The sequence below is a fragment of the Pleuronectes platessa genome, chromosome 2, assembly GCF_947347685.1.
Source record: "Pleuronectes platessa chromosome 2, fPlePla1.1, whole genome shotgun sequence".
NCBI lineage: Eukaryota > Metazoa > Chordata > Actinopteri > Pleuronectiformes > Pleuronectidae > Pleuronectes > Pleuronectes platessa.
In genome coordinates this window covers 4,418,733-4,440,890 of record NC_070627.1, presented here as the reverse complement: position 1 = coordinate 4,440,890, position 22,158 = coordinate 4,418,733, and positions in this window count along the sequence as shown.

Genomic DNA, 22,158 nt, shown 5'->3' with positions numbered 1-22,158 from the left:
AGCTTCTCCAGCTTCTTCACTTGGTCTCAGGAACGTGAAGGACTCGCTGCTGCTACAGCTTCTAACTACAACTTTATTATAATGTGACAGTGAGGATTTCTCTATGAACATCTATATTCTGACTATTGACCTTGTTCTGAATAGGACTTTCCTCTGACTATGATATGTACAATAGTAGCAAATAGAAACTCCATTCATATTCCTGATGTACAGAACATGAAGTTCTTCTAAACTCAAACCCAGGACACGTGTGGTCGAGCAGTTCACTGTCATAGTTGGATCAATGGTCATTTGGAGTTTGACCTCATTCAGGTTAAGGTAACACTGTTTACATGACAGTGTCGTATTCAGACAAATATCTCAATCTGGTTTATATCCGTCTGTATATGATTATATTAGAAGATTGTGTTGATTGAGCAAATAATTCCTCATCAATGTGATGTCATATGATAAACTGTGATCACTTCTGCACATCATGACATCACCATGAAGTCAGGAAATGATGTCATATACTGAATTAATGCAGCAACCTTTGAAACTATTAAGATTAGAGACATGATGACTTAATTATGATTATGGCTCATTACAAATAAAGCATAAAGTACAGTCGCTTTAAATTCAATCAAGCTGCACCAAACTTTACAAACTCTTAGAAATCAGTTCTCTCAATATGTCAGATTTTGTTTTTATCAAGTTCCATGAACTGTTCTTTGGAAAATGTCTCCCCCCCCCCCCCCCCACCCCTCTATTCTAATCAGCACAGTGTTAACAACAATCAATCAGATTTTTGCCATGATCTCAATCAGCCAATTATGTTGTTGCCGTCCAGTTGTAATACTGTTCTCTCTGTCACTGTCAGTTGTCGTGTCAGTGATTCGCTGCGACCCCCCCCCCCCCCCCCGGTCACCTCCAGCCTCCAGTGGCCTGGTCAGAGTCCACTGGTCTCAGATCCTCAACATCCTCTGATCCCATCAACCAATCAGCCATCAGCTGACATCCTGCTGTGTTCCCTCTTCTAAGACATAAAAGAGTTTTTTTTATAGTTTTTAACAAACTGTAAATTCTGCATTTCCACTGGAACACTTGAATGTGAGTCCTGTTTACCAGAGGATCCATTCAAACACGCTCACCTACTTCCAGGGAAGCGCTCATGAATAAATATATTACACTTTGCAAACAGCCCAACTCTTGTTGCTGTGTACAGACCCTGGGAGCTGGCCTGATTAGGCTGTTTGAGTGTTTACGAGCTACATTTTGCCCAGAAGTCTCTGCAGCCACTCGCTTCTTCAGCGTCTCAGGAGTCCACGGCCGTCCGGATGGTGATGATGCTGCTTCGTGCCCCGGAGCTGGAACCGACGCCTCCTGTTCTCCAGCAGAGTTCTCTGCTGCCGAACGAGGATTCATCAAGGCTCTGCTCGCAAGAGGAAACTTTGAAAAAAAAATTATTCATCAGTTTTTCCACTGGGATTCAGCTCCAGCTGTAAAACATATGCACATGAATAAAAGTGTCCTCCGATCATCACACGTTTGTTTTCTCTTTCTCAATTGATGCTCTTTCACATTAGAAGAGGAAAGTGATAGTCGGTCGTTGGTGCATTTAAACTATGCAGGAGTTTTTGTTTTTTAAATAAAACTGTCGTCATGACCCGTAAGTTTTGAGTCAAGATAAAAGACTCGGTTTACAGCCTTTACATTTACATTAACTTTATCTGAAAAGCTTCAAACTGAGGAACAAGACGTATCTTTGGTGCAGTGGACGACTTTGAAATACCCAGAGCTGCGTCTGTTCACAGAGACAAAGTGTGGCAGCACCATATGTTCCACAAGTCGAGGTGTTAGAAGAGGAGCTGCTCTCCGAGGAGATGAATCCAAAGAGCTTCTTGAAGAGGCAGATTTTAAATCTTTTCTTTCCTCTTAAAAATAAAGGCCAAGGTAGATTCGAGTCATCTGAACAATAATCGTCACTGATGTTACAGGGGACACGTCAAAGTCGACAAGTCAGTCTAAAGTTCCTGAAGCTGTTTTCAAGCTGAACTCCTGACAGTTTCCTGAAATTATCCAGAAGTCCTGCATGTGAGAAGAACACAGATATCAGAATCAGATCCTCCCATTTCCCACAGAATGTTCAGAAAATGGAAGTGAGCCAATGTGAGAATAAAGATAGATTGTTCACAGTGTGCAACTTGAGCGTTTCTAACACATGACAGAAGCAAAACAGAAAAAAAGAATACAAACACCAAACATCTTTTGCCGATGAAGGCCTCCTGCTGGGATCTTTAAATGTGAAAGGCAAAGTCTGGAAAATGTCAATTTCCCGGAGATCATGTGTGAAAACAGTTTAAAATGTGTGAGATCTTAAATCACTTAAATCTCTAACTCGAGCCGAAACACCTGTCAAGGCTGAGACAAGCCCCAGTTTACAGGTTTGAGTCAAAACACAGCAGTACCAGCACATCAGGAAGTAACGTCTCAGAACTGTGGTGTCCTGTCTGAATGCTGTAAATGACATTTTGATCATTAATCCGATTCTGCTGATCCTCCAACAGAACGCTTTATTTTCTGTCTTCCCGTGGAAACAGTGAGAGAAAAGAGTTGAACTCAACAAACACAGAAAGTACCCAGGGTTCACTGCTGACTCTGTGACCTTTGTTGACCTTTGGTGAACATGTTGTTGAGTGTGATGAAGCGGCTCGATCGATAACGCCCACGGACCCACACGCAGCCTGAGGTGAGGTTTACTGAGCGCACATCTGCAGGAAGTATCTCTCTCTTTGTGTGTGTGTGTGTGTGTGTGTGTGTGTCATTCACTTTCCATTGTGCAGGGGCTCATTCACACAAACGTCTACTCCAGCCTGTGAGTCAGGTGAAGCAACAACACAACAATATCAGTCTGAAGTCTCACCAGTGCCCCCTACAGGCAGCAGAGCCCATTACAGCAGCATTATGAATGTGCACAGATGATTATCACAGGGTCCTGAGCACAGACTGAAAATAAAGATGGACGACATGACTGCTCCCAAACACTGAAGCCAAAGCGTTTTTTAATCGCCACCTGCTGGCTGGCTGCGGTACAGCTCATACATCATGCCTCCTCCATGACAGCAGGTGGGACAGGGAACAAGCTTTGGACTGAAGAATGTATTACTGCATAAAGTGATAAAAACCAATTTCATAGAGATAAAGAGTCGTATAAAAAGAGGAACACAACAAGCTGCAGCAGTTGTTTTGTCATTGAGTTTTGACGATTCAGCGTCAGCTACGAGTCGGGGCCGCGAGCCGCGTCCTCACACGTACAGAGGCGCAGCGGAGGTGTGGACATGTTGCACACCGGACAGCCTTCGACCTCTATCAGGCTCCACAGGCCTGAGCCCGGCGCTGACACACCACCAGGAGCCGACTCAGCATCTTCTTACACTCGGCGACTCACGACCTGGACTCCAGCTCCCGTGCCCGGGTCAGTCGGGGGCAGCTGCTCCACATCCTGCCACATGTGCCTGGTAACACAACTGGTGAACCTCTGTGCCACAACAAATCACGATCACGATCACGGCCTGCGACACAGAGCTGTGGGTTCCTGCTCCTCATCGTTCTCACATTAAACAAACGGATTCGCTTCAAAATCACCAAATATTGGAAGATAAATCAGTTAATAATTTTTTCTCCTAAAAAACCCATTACATCCATGCTAATGACTGTCTGTCTCAGACCGAGATATAATATTCATAGTTCTACTTCCACCCTCAATTCTAAGACAAGCACCATTAAACTTCAAGAGTTGGTTTAATTTTAATTAAATATCATTAAATACTGTCATGGCCTGATTTCAGGAGAACCCCGATTAAAAGACGACGTCTTCTCCTTCATCTGGTTTTGAGGATATGAAACATTTTTAACTTCTGTTTGGAAAGTTTCCCTGAGATACAGTCTGCTTGTAGTGAAGTTAAACTATTGGTCAACAAAATTACACTTATGACTTATTGATGCAAATAAACTTTTGAGGAGAACCTCGGCTACTTTCCTTTTGAAGGAAGTGTTGCTCAGTAGGCACAAATCACCACAGCTGCTTTCAGACGTGACCTCCGGGTAAAATCAGGAGAATTGAGTTTACCAGAGTTTATTTTCACATGTGCAATACTTCAATGTAAAAAAAACATGTTGAACGACCATCTTGAAATGTAGATTGTGATGTTTACATCCGTCCTCTCTCCTCCCGTCTCTCCACCGTGAGCACAATGCATGATGGTATATATCGCACGGTGAGGGATCATTGGTTTTGCATTACATTTGGACACCGCTACAAAATGGCGAACTCACCACATAGTGGACGATCTGGAGATTAGTGAGTGATTTCAGCCGCAGACTCATTAACAGACAAATAGCTGTCAGTGAATGTAAGTTACTGACATTGAGCCACGGGGCGAAACCACTGAGCTCTGAGTGAAACACCAGAGAAGAAGCTGCAGAGTGAGCCGCTCTAATCACTCAGCTCACTAATGAGCAGTAATTGACTGCAGCTTCTGAGACTGTGTTTGAAAAGAAAACAGTCGGACTGAGGATCACAGGCGAGAACAGATCGTCATCACTCTGTTGTTTGTTGTGTTCAACACTCACACAACACGCAGGGACCTTGTTGCAGTCAAATAAATATGGTTGCACATGTTTCTCTCCATGGTTCACGGATCTGATTTTCAGATACATGACCCCTGATTAGGTTTAAGTGAGAAGAAACACTCGGTTGTGACGACGCATATTTACTAATGTCTTTATATTTACAGTAAAATGTTCAGCTGTGGGATTTTGACTGATTCAAAATGACAAAAGGTAGAAATTTCTCAAAGACTAAAGCTAAACTGTCTCAATCGCCCCCTAGTGGCTGGCTGCAGTACAAGACCCCACCTTCTCCATGTAAGTGGACGGGACCTGGACCAAACTAAAACGCCCAAAGCACACATCAAATAAAAAGAATTCCCAAATGATTTCTGTCAAAGTTTGGTTATAATTAGTTATTTGATGCGATATAAAAAACAATTGAGACAGCTGAGGCTAGTTCAAGATCTGTGCTGTGTGTGTATCAGTGGGACCTGGATGCTGCAGCTCCACATTTCGATCCCTGCTCCTCAGACTCTGGCTCCAAGTGACGGGACGCATCTTGATTAACAGTCTATTGTGGGAGGTACACAAGTGGAAACAAGGTTTTTGTCTCTGGCTGTTTGTTCCTGTGATTTATCACATAGTCACTTAAAACTGGTTTTCTTCTTTGAGCTTATAACCCAGCGGAAAAAAACACACGGAATCCAACATTAATACACACAAACTGGACATCGCACATCAATTACCACACTGACAATTAACAACTCTGAGAAGTGTGTGTAGTCAATGGTCCTGACACTCACACTCACACACACACACGCGCACACACACACATAGTGGTATATTTTGTATTCTGCAACACGCTCGGGTAGCACCCCCTCCCCATCTCCCCATCACTGGGTCGACAGTCCCATTGGAAATCCATGCAGCCGAAGCCTCTTCCCTCACGGCTGCCTGCTTATTGATTAGCTGTCAGGGAGAGAGAGAGAGAGAGAGAGGAGGACAAGGGAGGAGGACTGGGCGAGAGACAGAGAGAGACAATGAGAGACAATGAGAGAGAGAGGGAGAGAGAGAGCGAGAGAGCTGACGGGACGAGGCAGAAGGCAGAATGAGAATGAGGAAGACGAGGAAGACTTCTACAAAGACTGAGAGTAAAAGCAGGAGACGCAGTGAATGATAAGAAGACATGACATGGAGAAGGAGGGATGAAGTCGACGGAGAGAACCTGAACATGAACCTGGAACGTTCTTCTCCTTTTTTAATAGTCAGGTTTCCAGTTAGAGAATGTAGATCGGTCCCAGTTTCCATCCACTGGTGAGATGAACAGTCATTGGTGCTGATTCTTGAGCCGTGTTTCATTTAACCATGACGTAAACCTGAGATTTATATTTGTCCACACAGATCTGAGGTCAGATTCATTTGTGATATTATTCATGTTGAATTCATTAAACCTCAGCAAGTGTGGAACTGGAGTTCACTGCACGAGGATGGATGGAGGGATGAAGGGATGGATTGATGAATAAATAAAGGGATCAAAAGATTGTTGGCTAAATAGAGAGTGGATGAACTAATGGACGGATGGACGGATGGAAACTGATGAATGGATGGAATGGAATGGAAGTGATGGATAGATGGATGGATAAACAGATGAACGGATGAACAGAATAACAGATGGATGAATTGGTGGATGGATGATAAAAGGATGGACAGATAGATGTGTGGATATATGAATGGATTGGTTGACCGGTGAAAAGAGGATGAATGAATAAATGGATGGATGGATGGATGGATGGATAGATTGATGAATAGATGAATGAATGGTTGGATGGATGGATATATGGGTAGATGGATAGATGGAAGGATGAATAGGTGATAAATGGATGAATGAATGAATGAATGAATAAATGGATGGATGGATGGGTATTTGGATGGATAGATGGACAGGTGGATGAATGAATGAATGAATGGATGGAAATTTGGATGGATAGATGGATGAATGAATAAATGGATGGATGGATGGATAGATGGATAGATGGATAGATGGATAGATGGATAAATGAATGAATGAATAAATGGTTGGATGAATGGATGGATGGATATTTGGATGGGTAGGTGGATAGATGGATGAATGAATGAATGGATGGACCGATGGATAGATGGATAGATGGATAGATAGGTGGATAGATGGATGAATGAATGAATGGATGGATGAATAGATGTATGTATGTATGGATGGATTGATATTTGGATGGATAGGTGGATAGATGGATGAATGAATGAATGGATGGACCGATGGAGGAACCAGTTGAGTGGTGTAGAATATTCTAAAAACCTTCAGGTATCTTCTTCTTCACGTCCCGTCACCTGATGCAGGTTTTTGTTTCCGTTCAGGTTCGTCTCAGTTTCTGTCGGAGTGAAGAACCTGAACACTCGCCTGAGGAGAGAGAGAGCGACAGAGCAGAGCGGCTCGGAGACGCAGGATGAAGAGAGACTGTAAATGTCAAATGTTAATGAGATTAGAAAAGGCAGAGGGAAAGTTGAAAAGAGGAGGTGAAGCAGCCGAACGTGGGGGAACTGCTTCCCTCTGATGTGTCCCAACTATCATATCTGAGCTTTAATGATTCTCTCTGGATGAAGGAAAAGAGACTAAAGAGAGATCAAGGCCGCTGAGGGGGTGAGGAGGGAGGAGAGGAGAGGAGAGAAGGAGGGTGGGAAGAAGGAAAAAGATATAAAACAGCATAAAGAAAAGACACGAGTGCCCTTCCAGACATCCTCCTTCTGTACGCCGTCATTTCTCTCATCTCGAACGTATTCGATTTTAAATTTGAATGTGAAACTCTTCACACTTCACTTCACATCGTCCCGAGACACCAAGTTGCATCAGAAAAGAGACTGGCTGCTAATGAGGCTGAAATTAAATCTTAGTGTCAGGTCTTTACTTGATAAATAGACAAAAGAGGCCAAATTAAAGTGTGAAGCACAATTTCCCAGCAGATAAACTGTTTAAATTCAACATAAATACAATAAATTCTTCACTTATATGGAAAGAAACACAGCTTTACTTCAAATTTTCCAGATTTAAATCAAATGTCAAATGTTATTCGAAAGCTTAATTTGGTCTTTACAAATTTAGTAAAATATATTTTCTCAGATAAGCTCCTATAAATGAAATTTCATAATAAAAGCTTTGTACATTCTTTATTTTATTTTTGACAGATTCAGTGAGTTTCATTGATCTTTAATAAAGGATCTGAACTAAACCCAAATACACTTTAATTTAACTTTTGATTGTTATAGTTGTAAAGAGTTCTAAATCAAAATACAGTTAATAATGATAATGATATTAATAGCTCGTGGTCTCAGTGGGTGGGCGGGCCCGCGGTTTGACTGACAGCAGCGTAAAGTTAGCCGGTGGGAATATGCTGTGTGAGAGAGGATTCATTAGAACTCTCCAAGGGACACAGTCATTTATAATTAAATGCTGAGGCTGTTAAATAATAAATGACCAGCGATGAATGTTTTTCAGGTGACAGAGACAAAATGCAGGGAGAGAGAGAGAGAGAGAGGAGGCTGTGGGCGAGAGAAAGTGTGAAGAATAAAACCTTCAAGAAAACTAATCGCACATGAAAAACCCCCAGAAGAAGAGTTAGAGGTTGTTGTTTCACTGTCAACACTTTATCTCTTCGCCTTGACAGAAGAAGTCGTGTTCCTCGTTTTTACGCCTTTTATCCGAGAATTCAAAAATGTGACAAAATACCTTGTTGACGTTCATCTTCCTGCCTTTTTCTTAAACATCACAACATGTGTGATTCAAATATAAATATGGACGACACGACAGACCATGAAAGGTAAAGCCAAAGCATCTTGATCGCCCCCTGGTGGCCCCACATTGCCTCCTCCGTGTTAGTGGATGGTGGGATTGGCTCCAGCTTCCCATGTGACGCGTTAAGGATCAGTGGCATGAAGGCTGGAGGGATCAGATATAACAATTAGGTAAAAACACATTTTCTTAGAGGGTATGATTTCCTCATTTCCCTGCACAGAATCATCAAATAAAACAAGATGATGTTCAACAGAACAATAGCCGACTAATGTTTGATGTTCGACATTAAGTTAAAAAACCTTCACAAGTGATTTCCGCTGTTTAATTTGCTGAAAGCCTCGTTTCTGAGGCCGCGAGCTGAAGAGGAAGTCATTACCTTCACGTCTAAATTGACCCTAGTGAGACGGATGAGCCGAGGATCTTCTTTACAGCCGCCAGGGGAGGAGCGCTACGGAGCAGATGCAAGGTCACCGGCTAAATTGGTAACGCTCCGGTAGCCCTGATGATATCGGCGCCTGTCAGAAACCACAGCGGAGCCATAACGCAAACACAGCGTAAATCCGAGGTAGTGTTCGTGTACGGACTGATGAGGTCTGATAAAACATGTCGGAGGAAACAAGGAGGCCGAGCTCCGGGAGAAATATTTACTGTGCATGTCTTGGAAATGTGCTAGTATGTAGCATGTGTGTGTCTTTGTGTGCGTGTATGTGTGTCTTTGTGTGTCTTTATGTGTGTGTGTGTGTGACTCCCTCTGCGCTCATTGACTGTTGCCTGCGATGAAATGCTGACTGGCAGCCATAACTCCTCCAGCAGCAGCAGCAGGGCACATTTCATCCGTCCCTCCCCCCTCACGTCACCTCTCTCCGGTCCCATTTCTCTCTCTCCCCCTCTCTCCATCACCCCCCCCCCCCCCCCTCCTCTCTCTTTCCTCTTAAGACAAATGTCTCTCTACATGAGGAGGTTTCCTGTGGACCTGGACAATGTGCACACACGAGTGTTGATTAAAATGATCCATTCGGGGAAGCAGGTGGATTTTAATTATTGAATTGTGTTCAAACCTCGACTCGACTTCCATCAAACAAACATCAGCACAATATTCCATCTGGACAGGTTAGAACAGCCCTGCAGTTTTGATTAAGACGAGAAAGAAGTGATGAAATTATCAAATCCTAAGAAAAGCCAAAATTTGTGACCTTACACGTTCTGAAATGACCTGTCTTCACTGAGTCATTAACTGTTGGGTCCAGAGAAATTGGGTCCCGATGTTTGACACATGAAGAAGAAGCAGGAGATCTTCCGGCTCGGACCCGTTCACAACAACAGGAGAATGACGGTAACATTCACGTGAGGAGCTGAGGCAGGAAATTACATTTTCATTCCACTGCAGAAATCTCATGTTTATTTACATCACATTGATATCAGCATCAGTTTTGCCTCCTTTCACCTCCTGAGAATCTTTCAGGACATTTTCCTGCTGGATTCTCACAGCTTCTCACTCTGACGTCTTAACAGGAGGTTGGTAGGAGACATCCAAGAAGAAATGTCTTTGACCTTTAACCTCAAACTTAAAAGAAAATACCCCGACCTCAGGACATGATGAGACCATTTGTTGCTTCATACACCAAATTGCACTAAACACTCTGTTGTTGACTGCAGAGGGGATCCCTGCCTCTGTGTGTGTGTGGGTCTGTGTGTGTGTGTGTGTGTGTGATTGTGGCTGGTGGGGGGTGCTGGGCTAAAAAGTGACTGCAGCACTTTGCCAAAGCTACTGCCGCAATGGACACATAAATAAGTACTGCACCAGTCTGTTGGTGGCACACGCACAAACACGCACACGCACACACACACACACACACACACACACACACACACACACACACACACACACACACACACACAGTCCTGTGTAAGAGCACACGGCCATGCAATCAGGGCTGCTGCATGTGTCAGGGCTCAGCTCCTGTAATCCACATTGATTCACGGTGCAGAGAGGAAACAGCTCCCAGGAGAGAGACGACTCGTGTGTTGTGTCCATCAGCTGCTGTTTGTGTTTGTGAGTCTGCGTTTGTACTCAGTGTCGCTCTCCGACGGCGTCTTCGATTCTGAGAGTGTGTTTTGGGTCTGAACGTGTGATCAGGTAGATGTGTGGAGGATTGTGTCTTTACATGGGGAGCATCAGTTTGTGTAGGCAGGGTCCAAACTCATCATGTGTTTTCTTCCATTTTCCCATTGGGTTCACTGGTTTGACTTGTGTTGTAACCAGTGGTGTAGTCAAGTCTTCTTAGATCTTAAACAATTAATATCACCAAATATGTACCAAATTATAAGAAATGCAGAAAAAGTAATTGCACAAAAACATAACGCGGTTTTAATTTTATCATAACATTTGCATATCTCCTTCTCATCTAGGGGCATTGGAATGTTGGATCGATGGATGAATGGATGGATGGGTGGTAAACGGATGGATAGCCGGAGGGATGGGTGGATGAATGCAAGGATGGAAAGATGGATGGCTGAGTAGATACTGGACGAGTGGACGACATTGAGATGGATAATGGACATTGATCGTCAATGGAAGTGAGCTGCATAAGAAAATGAGTATATATATGTATATATATATGTATGATGGATGGATGAAAACGGCTGGAAGTACTCTAGATGGAGGAGATATATATATCTATATATACATGGATATATATATATATCTTTACATACATAGATATGGATGTATACACCATATATAAAGTAATAAATAAAGGATGGATGATGAATAATGGATAGATGGATGTATGGATAGATGGAAAGATGGATAGATAGATAGATGGAAAGATAGATAGATAGATAGATAGATAGATAGATAGATAGATAGATAGATAGATAGATAGATAGATAGATGGATGGATAGACAGATGGATAGACAGATAGATAGATAGATAGAAAGATAGATGGATAGACAGATGATAGACAGATAGATAGATAGATAGATAGATAGATAGATAGATAGATAGATAGATAGATAGATAGATGGATGGATAGACAGATGGATAGACAGATAGATAGATAGATAGATAGATAGATAGATAGATAGATAGATAGATAGATAGATAGATAGATAGATAGAAGGATGAATTATAATTGATACAGTTATTGATGGATGGATGGAGGAGTGGATGGTTAAGTGAACAATGTTTGGATGACACATTTATAGATGGATGAATAACTGTATGAATGAAGAGATAGATGGTTACACATCTTACACCAATGGGTGGATGGAGAGATAGATAAATGGAGGGGCAGATAGATGGATGGATGGATGGATAGATGTCTATATAGGCAGATAGTTAACTGGGTGACGTGGATTGCTGGTTGGCTGGATGAACGAGTGGATGGAGTGATTGACAGATGAATAAATGGGTGGATGCTCGTCAAGCCGAGAGGAAAACGATGTCCACTCCACCCGAAGTCGTAAAGAAGTGATATGTGCTGCACCATGAAAATGTTTGAGTTAAAGTCTGAAGATGAATTATATCAGCCGACAAAAGGATTTAATGTCCTTGACTTGTCAATTATAAAAGGGACAGGGGACGGGGACGGGGGGGGGGGGGGGGGTAAAATAATTACACATTCATAATGTCACTGTGAAATAAGATTATAAGACAGGACGCTGACATTTGCTCAAAATCCAAAAGGCTTTTCTTCATTTCACTGCATCAGACTGAAACTGTGACCCCCTGCTGGGACCTTGACCTGGGACAGAAATGAGGAAATAAATCTCCTGAACCCCCCCCCCCCCCCCCCCCCAACCACCATCTTGCCCTTTTAAAAAAAAAATTGGATCAAGGCTTCCTGAGTTATCACTGTTACAAGTAGTCAGACAAACACCACTGATTACAACACATCCTCCTTCCCTCCGACACAAAGTGTGGGTGTCAAAATTTATCTTTTCTCCGGTTTCCTGACACGCGTGTTCACGATCCAGCCTCAGTCGACTTGTTTTTCTGCGAGAGGAGGCGGCTGTAAATATTCAATCAGCTCCTGACGTGCATTCACACTGTGACAAACAGCAAGAGGAAGAGGAGGAGGAGGAGGAGGAGGAGGGGGAGGCAGGAAGGAGGATGTAAATCTAGAGTTTATGGTCCGTCTGTGGACGACCAGTAAAACAAAAGCTGCGACGTCAGTCAGCAGGTCACAGAGAGGGAGAGAACGATGGAGGGAAACAGGTCATAAGGGAGAGAGGGTGGATGAAGAGGAGGAGGAGGTTAAACTGATGTAGAAGAAGAAGGAGAGGAGCTGTGGGATAATATCTCTCTCATTGAGACTCGTCCAGCTCTTCCTCTCTTTATCTGTGTAAAGACCAATAAGACTTTATGTCTCAGGACTGAGGACATTTTGCTGTTTCTCTTTTCTTTCTGATATCAAACTGTTTCCTAGAAATTACATTTATATACAATTAAACTGCAACAGCAGATACATTCTTTATATATGTTATATGTATATATAATATATACAATACATTGATCATCTCATTGTATATTTTAATTCAACCTTGAGGTGCAACATGACGCCTGACCACTAGATGTCATTAAATTCGACACACTGAACCTTTAAGTGTCTGAAAATGTTAAAGTTTGTGTTAAATTCCACTTATGATTGTGCAGAAAAAAAAACATTCATTAACTTCTAAGTTATAGCTACAAAACATATTCAGCATGTTAAGAAAGTTTTTAAAATATCTGAATAATAATGAGCTCAGTATTTCCTCAGAATATTAAGAATCTGTGAAATCTACTTTATCGTACATGACTTTATCATATCGTATCATATTTACCATATTGTATTCTCTCCTATTGCATCTCATCTTATTGTATCGTTCCGTAAATATCATAAAATATCAGAGTGTATACTATCGTCTCGTATTGCATCACATTTTCTAATCATAGTGTATCTTATAGTATCTCATCTTATCACTGTGTTCACTTATAGAACAAATGAAGCCCCAGAGAACCATCTTGACAGATGTTGTGGATGTTCGTGCTGGAGCTCGGGCCTCACAGTGAAGACGAGCTGCAGGAAGTGAAGAAGGACGGCTGTGGTTTTCAAACTGCTCCGGGCTTGTGTGCGAACCCGATGTCACAGTGTGAATAATGTATGACTCATATAAGGTTTTGCTCTTATAGACATGCATATTTGACCAAACCGGCGGTTTTCAGAGAGGCACAGGGAGGATGTGGTTTATTGTTTTTCATACGCACAATCATCACAGCTACAAACCCAAAGGTCATTCTAGCTTAACACTATCCTGAAAGTGTTTGTGTGGTTCAACAAAGAGATGGTACATATTTCTATAGTACATATTTGCACAGATGATTTTTAGTACATTTGTTTTTCTTGCATGGTTCCTGAGGAGCAGCGACTTCTTCCCTGGACGCGTGGCCATGCTCCTCCACACCGCTGCCCCCTGTAGGTCAGTAGAACAAAGTGGAAGCTTGGCTGGTGCAGAGGTCTTTGCAGAGACAGGAGCTGTGTGAACGCTCTGCAGGTTCAGCACAGGACGCTCAGCACACATTTGACACACAGTGAGAACAAAGTGTGTGTTTCAGGAAGCTGCTTCCACTGCCAGAACGCTCCTAACGGAAAGTGTCAGTGTTGTCTGTGGATCTCCAGGCTTGATGGAGGGAGGAGCTGCCTCTCAGGCCGGGCTCAGTCAGTCAGAACAGGGAGGACGTGCCCGGGCCTCAGCTGCGGAGGGATCCCCTGTGAAGAAGCTGCCTGTAATTATTGGATTATTGAAGAGTGGAGGAGCTGGTGGCCAACCTGAGCCCTTCACACTCATGATCACAATAACAAACATCAATACCCTCCTCCCTCAGCTGCCATCCATTCTGGAGCCCCCCCCCCTCCTCAGACTGTGAAGGGGAGGCTGGGAATCCCACAGTCATACATTATATAACCCGCTCTGTGCTGCAGTCATGCTGCTCAAGCTGTGACACTGATTAACTGGTGGCTGTTCTTCTAAATCGAGCAGATCAGCCTCCACATGGAAAGATTCATCATTTCCCTCCATCTACTTAAGGTGCACTCTGATTGTGTTACAGTGCGAACGCATCAGTCAGATTCAGACATGACATCGGGAAAAATTCACAGAAAACACCTCCTTTTCATCCTGAGATATTCTTATTCTTTTAAGTCACGATAGTCGTCAACACGCCCCCCCCCCCCCCCCCCGGTGTGAATTTGTCATTTTCATGCTGTATTTTCCAGACATTTTTACTTGAGGGGCTGGCAGGAGAAATTTCACAAAATGTCCGGAGCAACTGATTTGAACATTCGTCTTGAGTTTAGACTCGTAGGACTTTCATCTTTCAGGTGACAAGTGTCTTTAAGGAGAGAGATGATCTGAAGTGAGCATCATGTTCCGCCCGTGTGTGATTCCTCATCTCTGTGATTGCAGGCTTTAAACATTGGACATTCAGAACAGGTAGATACATGTGATCACATGTCATCTCATATATATAAACGGCTGTGGGCTTCAGTGTTTCACTGCAGCAGGATTCACACACAGTGGATCCCATTTACATTTTCTTTTGTTTCCCATCGTCCCACAATGAAAATGACTCAGATAGTAAATAAACAACATGTGGAGGAGGTCGGGGAATAAACAATATAATGACCTCATTAAGCAAACGTATGGAAGCGTTTTGCAGCCACGCAACAGAAAGTAAAGTGCAGCTGTTTCACGTTAAAAGGGAAAAGTTTAAATCTTTATATCAGATATTTTGACTTTGTTACAATCTTTCACAGTATGTCTTTCAGTGTGCTTCCATTCAAACAGGTTTCACTGGTCAAACAGGAATTTCTGATTAGAAAAGAAAATCGAACGTTTTTCTTTGAAGCAACAGAAACTAACTGAATTTGAAACAAGACTAAAAACATGATTTTCTTCAGAGATGCTGTTTGTTCGGATTAAACGGATCAAGTTATAAGACTCGGATAACACACACGAGGTTTGAGAGGTTCTGTGGTGAATTGATTGATTGATTTGTGTGATAAGTTAAATAAACTATAGCTCTGCACTGCACTGGTTTCTATCATGAGAAATAAAGAAACAGATGAATTATAGTAGATCTGCTCCAAATCCAGACAGAGTTTTATGTGTAACTGGTTTATAAACCAGCAGGAATCAGGAAACCAATATCCAATCAATACAGGTGAACCAGTGGATTCATCACTTGTATTAATTCGGTTGATGAAGTCATGGGATTAAAACCTGTCTCCTAGATAATTAGTTTCAGATGAGATTAGATTCAACTTTAGACAGTCTTATTATACAAATAAGTGCAGGTATGTGAATACCTTAGTGAGTAACTTACAGTATGTACAGAGGTTGACAGTGGAGATTTGTCATATATACAAATATATACAGGTGAATAGTTTAGTAACCATGTATATATACCCCCCCCCCCCCCCCCGTTCTCTCTCTGTCCCCCTTTCACACTCTTAAGTCTGTCCTGCCCCAAAAATACATATACCTAAATTATCATGACGAGCATATGTTGTTAATTTACTAAGTAAAAAAATCAAATCTATGTCTTCAGCAGGTCTGAGTCATCCTGATGTTTCCGGGGAGTGAACATCACAGCACCGCGGCCCGGGCTCAGTTTCCTCACCAGCGTTAGTCACAGTGGTGATGGTGGTTTCTCGGTGAACCCTGAAGTGTTGGCTCGGTGCCGAGGCTCGACGAGCAGCCGGCAGCCGACAGGACAGAGACAGGAGGAGAGGGTTAATACATGGGAGGCTGAGCGGTGTGGGTGTGAGGTCTCGGCGCCAATCAATACCCAACAGTTGGAGAAAGTTAGAAAGTGGAGACGGGGAGCCGAGGAGGAGGGGGGGCCGGCAGCGTGGGGGTGGGAGACAGTAAAGCTCAACTGATTTGAATTCTATTCATAATTCTCTGCTGGGAGGCTGGTTAGCTGAAGGCGGCGGATGATGAGAGATAGAATGAGAGAGGGGGAGAAGGTGTAGGAGGAAGAGAGAGAAACAAAGGGAAGGACAGGATGGGATGGAGTGGTGAGTCTCTGAGGGGGAGGGAAAGTGGGAATTAAAACGCAGCTCGGCTTCAGGAAGGAAGGTGCAGGGACAGACGCAGCGAGCGGGGGACAGACGGACACGAGCTCTGCTGCTGTGTGGAGGTTTCATGATTTACAGCAGCTGCTCAGTTTGATTCCTGCAAATCACAAACAGGAACACGGGTCATTATCCTCCACACACACACACAGACACACACCAACACACACACGTTCCTGTGGGCAGCAGTGCAGTACATGTAACGTGATTACTGCTCAGTAGCAAGAAGTGCAAAGAGCAACACAAACGTTTTCATGTGACAAATGAGGTGCACACAGACACACACACACACACAGACAGCCCCCCCCCCCCCCCACACACACACACGCTCCTGTGGGCAGCATTTCAGTACATGTAATGTGATTACTGCTCAGTAGCAAGAAGTGCAAAGAGCAACCCAAACGTTTTGAAGTGACAAATGAGGTGCATACAGATAGATGACGACAGACAGACACACACACACACACACACACACACACACACACACACACACACACACACACAGGTTTCTGCAGCTCCTGGTTCGGACACTGCATTGACTATCTTTCATTGCTCGCTCTCTGATCTTAACCGAGACCAGTGCACGCTAAGGCCAGACCTCCCGTTCAAATGTGAAGTTGAGAGTAAACCGGTGTTTACTGCCACAGTGTGTTGAATTATAAAGCATCAGTTTCACCGACTGCAGCATCTTCCACCAGTTGAAGTGAACGAGACCAAATAGATTCTGCCAGTTCAGAAAAGTCCTAATTTAGTTTCCAGCTCAGCAACCACATTTAACTGTGACTCTCTACAACCCTCAGTCCCTGATTGGCACAATTCATGTCAAGATCTGTCCCTTCTCTGCATCACAGTCAAGATTCACATATTTTTTGATTCAATGTGACGTACACTTCTCTGGGAATCATTATTTCTAAAGTCTATTGTGTATCTGCTTTAAAAAACAACTCCTTTGAACCGACACAGGCCCAAATAAACATGGAATTCCTCTAAAAAAAACTCATAATCTTGGCCACAATCCGACCAGATCGAATGAAGTAAAGCAGAATTAACAGGAGTCACAAAGTCCAGTGATTAAATCAAACATTTTCACATGACGCTGACGAGTCTCTGCATCGATTTGCACGACACCAGGGAACTGTTGCATCAAATGACATCCCCCCATTGGTTTAACATGCAAAACCCAGCGGATTCCACACAAATCCAAGTAAACATATTTGTTTGTGTCACTTGTGAGGACATTGTGCGGCTCCTGAAACCTAAAAGACACAGTTGGGGCTGTTGATTTGAGTCAACACACACGAGCACACACACACGCACTTGTACACACACACACACACACCATATGCGGGTATAAAATGCTGGGTTGTGTCTTGTGTCTCTCTGCCATAAACAAGCGGAGCTGTTGGAGCTGCTATGAGTCTAAATATGGATGTTGTGAGTTGGTCTTTGTTAGGAAGCTGTAGACCTGCTGTATAAACACCCAGCCTTCAAACCACACACACACAGACACACATACACAGACACACACACACACCGAGGAAAGCTGCACAGTGTTTAGGATTCGCCTGATGGAAAATCCACAGCAGTAACGTTCTGCAGTAAAATGTATTATTGCCTCATAACAGGAATCAGCCGACACGCTGCAGAGGATTTACAGTTTGCTGATATTACAGAACACGTCGGAATAAAACATCTTTCTCGAGACGTTCATTGACAAAAGTTACACAACTCAGTGACTCCTGCAGCAGGAGGAGAAACCTGTGTTGTCTGTGCTGCTGCTGAATCAACAGTAGTAACAAGTGGCTGAGAAAGGAAAGGCCAAACAAGTGATCATGATACATATCACGGAGGAGGATCCTCAGCAGACAAACATGACAAACTGAAAAGTGATGTTTCACTGCACAACTTCTGCATCTGTTCATTTCAATTAAAAATCACAACGAAAAACAAAAAGAACCTTAAAAAACCTCCTGTGAGATGATTTCCATCTGTTTTCATACAGATCAACTTGTTTCAGGAGGCTTTAGCGATGATGCCTTGAAACATGTGTAAAGTAGAAATATATATTGTGTTTGTTTCAAATATTATTACTTTTTGAAGTACATACACACATGTACCTCACAAAAATCTCAGTTTCAGTCTTTTTCATGTTATTATTATTATTATATATATTATTCCTTGCTCATGTCCAAATCAAAAAGAATAACTCAAAAGTAATAACTGTATAATTTCTCCTCACATCTGAGCATCGTCATCATCATCAATCCCAGAATCCTCTGCGTCTGAGAGGTGTAAGGTGCTCTCGAGCAGAGCAGCACTGCCCTCGTGTGGCCGAACAAAGACACACAACCCTGCAAATACTTCAGATGAACTTCAAATCTACAAGACACGTCACCTCTTCTCTGATTTCCCTGAAAGGTTTCCCTCTGATATTTACACCTTTTTCATTCCTTTCATTTATTTGGATTCTCAGTAAATACTTACAGTGATGAAGTGATTGTAACTACTATAAATATTCCTTATTATCACTTGAGACGTTTCAAAAACTTCAGCATAAACATAATTCATAAATATCTGCATCAACACCCATTGAACTTAAATTCTTGTTTGAAACTGAGGTTTGAAGGATCAATATATTCTTGTTTTGCATATAAATACTTGATTTATCAGCCTTTCACAGACGTATAGGTATCAGTGTTCATGTTGCTGATATGAAAACTAATTGTACAGAGCAGACAAACCAGAAAAGACGTGCATGTATGTGCAGGAGTTCAGGTAAAGGAAAGGAGGGGAAGTGGGCGGGGCTTTAATCACAGTTTATGAGCCTCATTTACATTTTTGTCATAACAACCTCTTTGAGATCATTGGTCTTTCTCAGTTTCATTGGTTGGAGTGGTATAAATAATCTTTGACCGATATTTTGGAATTCTCCAATATCGACAGAGCAAGTCCTGGTCAGGCTCTAAACTTAATGATAAGATTCATTTGTTCCATCATGCTTTCACAGAAGCTGCTTTCAATATAAAAAGACATGCTGTTGGCTCTGGTGATCCCTGATTAACTGGACCAAAACAAATACAAGTTTAATTTGGGTTAAATCTTTGTTTGAGGATTTTTCTTGAATGAACATTCTCATGTTTTTCCTTCTCTCCTCCCTGAGAGTTGTCGTGTGAATGGAAGCTGTTTGCTCAGGACTGAAAGGACCCCCCCCCCCCCACAGTCCACTGATGTTTCCCATGTCCGGTCAAGCCTCCCCACAGCCGGTGCACCGCCGGGGCTCCACTCAGCTTCCACCGCCTGCCGGCCCTCAGTGACATGAGAACAGAGAAACTGGACCTCGTCTGTGTTCTGGTGACAGAGGACGTGGACACATCCGGAAACTCTGGTTCTGATGAGAAGCTCAGAGACAAAGAGCCGCTGCAGGAATCCAGAAACAGGCAGGGACGGACCAAGTCTTCTGTGGACCACTGCTGGAGGAAATATTCAAGTAATATCATGATGTAAAAATACTCTTCTATAGGTTTAACTGGAGATATGAACCACAGTGCAGTGGTCAGAGGACAGAGGTGGGAATGAGCTGTGACGGGTCAGGAAAACGGAGCAAAGCTGATTTATTTGGTGAAAATAACACGATTTATTTAGGGTTTTGACATTGGCTTCAAAATTCTGCTGTGAGTCAAATGTGACACTGAGGTTTTCTGGGCTGTGGATTTAAAATCCCCTTGCCAGTGGATTGAAGTGAGAAAAACTGAATTAAACTGCAGAAAGATACAAATCATCCATTTTCTCAATAGTCCCATCAGAAACCATTAAATTCCTCAAATGACTAACAGCTGGTTCAGAAGATAAGACACAGTTTGAATGACACAGTGAGGAAATTACCCAAATGCAGAGAATAATGAATCAGTGGCAATAATCATGAGTTCACGGTTAAAGGGAGCTGATCCAGACTGAAGTGACCAAGAGTCCTCGGGTGAACAGGGAAGTAAGAAGGTGCAGGTTCGGATCCTGATGGGAAAACTGGGCTTGGTTTATATCCTGGTCTATTGATTGATGAAGATGAAGATCAGAGGACGTCTGGTGAGGGACACGAGACAGAGACAGGAGGACGGACTGAGCTGAACAAACAGGACTGAGGCTCCTGTAATGATGTCTTATTCTCATTAACTTAGTTTATTATTGACATTGTTGTTTGATATAAAAGCAATTAATTAAACAGTTAATGTGTAGAAATGCAGAATGATTTTATTGGCTGATCCTTCATCCTGTTCAGAAGGCCTGGATGAGTCCGGGGTCCTAAGCAACCCGTGAGGGAGCTGCTGCCTCGTGCTGGCTCTTCCTCCAGTCGACATCTGAGGACCGGACTGTGTGAGCGTTGCTGATTAGCACTGGGCTGTCGTCTTGGTAATGGTTCGCTGGAGACACACATTGTGTTGTGTTTTGTGTGTTGTGTGATGTGTGTTTCCTGAGCCTGCTGAGACTGGACAAGGTTCATAGAGCTACTGACACGGAGCAGAGCCCGCTCGTCCAAATACAGCCACGCTTTGTATGTATGTGCTGAAAAGAAAGAACTGATATTATTTTATATTGATGATGTGTTTACAGACCAGGTCCAGTATTGTTTATTGTTTATCTTTTTTCCACCACGTTCCCTCTGTATCACACTGTGATGTGGACCAGAGCTGTGGAACGACACAGACGACCTCGAGCGTCACTCAGGACTCGGGTTCCTCCGCCAAGGCCCAACAGTCCCTCTGAGAAACCACATGGAAGTTCACTGCATCTGGATTTCTATTTGGATCTGCACCAAATTTCACCACATCACAGATATCAGTCCCCTGAAATATGCCTGGATATTTTCATCAGGCTGAATGAATGATTCTCTGATAAATCAAGGACAGTGTTGAAAAACGCTCACAAGGTTAAAGAGATAGAAACTTCCTGAATCAGACCCCTGACCCAGATCCACCTTAAAACGTATCCATGCCACATATACAGCATCCTAAACCCATAACCTCCTCTGCAAAGATAACAAAGTTGTTCAGTTATATACTTTTCACACCTATAGATAATGTAGTAAAGGAGGTAAAATGTTGGTAAAACTTAAAAATAAGTCAATAAAAAGTTAGGTTATCAAACACATTCCTTACTAAACGAATGATCATCTCACTGAGCAATAGGTGAGTCAATAGAAATGTTGTTTATGTTGTTAAATGATCTGAAATCAAACATCATACAAAGATAATTCGATTTATTTTTTATTTGCTTCTCTGAAAAACAACATTTTCTCTTCATGTCCCATTAGAAATCAAATCCCATTCCGGCAAACAGAGTTTCCCTCAGAATCCAGACTTTCAAATATAAAGGAATTCTCAGAATATAGAACACTGTGTGATCAACCTTTGCATTGATGTTCTCATACTGATAAACTGTAACTATGTAACTATAAGTAATCAGATTACTACTGGGAATCTGCAGGTGATGTTTGTGATGGAAACTGCAGGACCCCACCCGACCACATCAGCAGGAACACGCAGCCTCCACCCACACACACACACACACACACACTCACACACACACACACACACACACACACACACACACACACACACACACACACA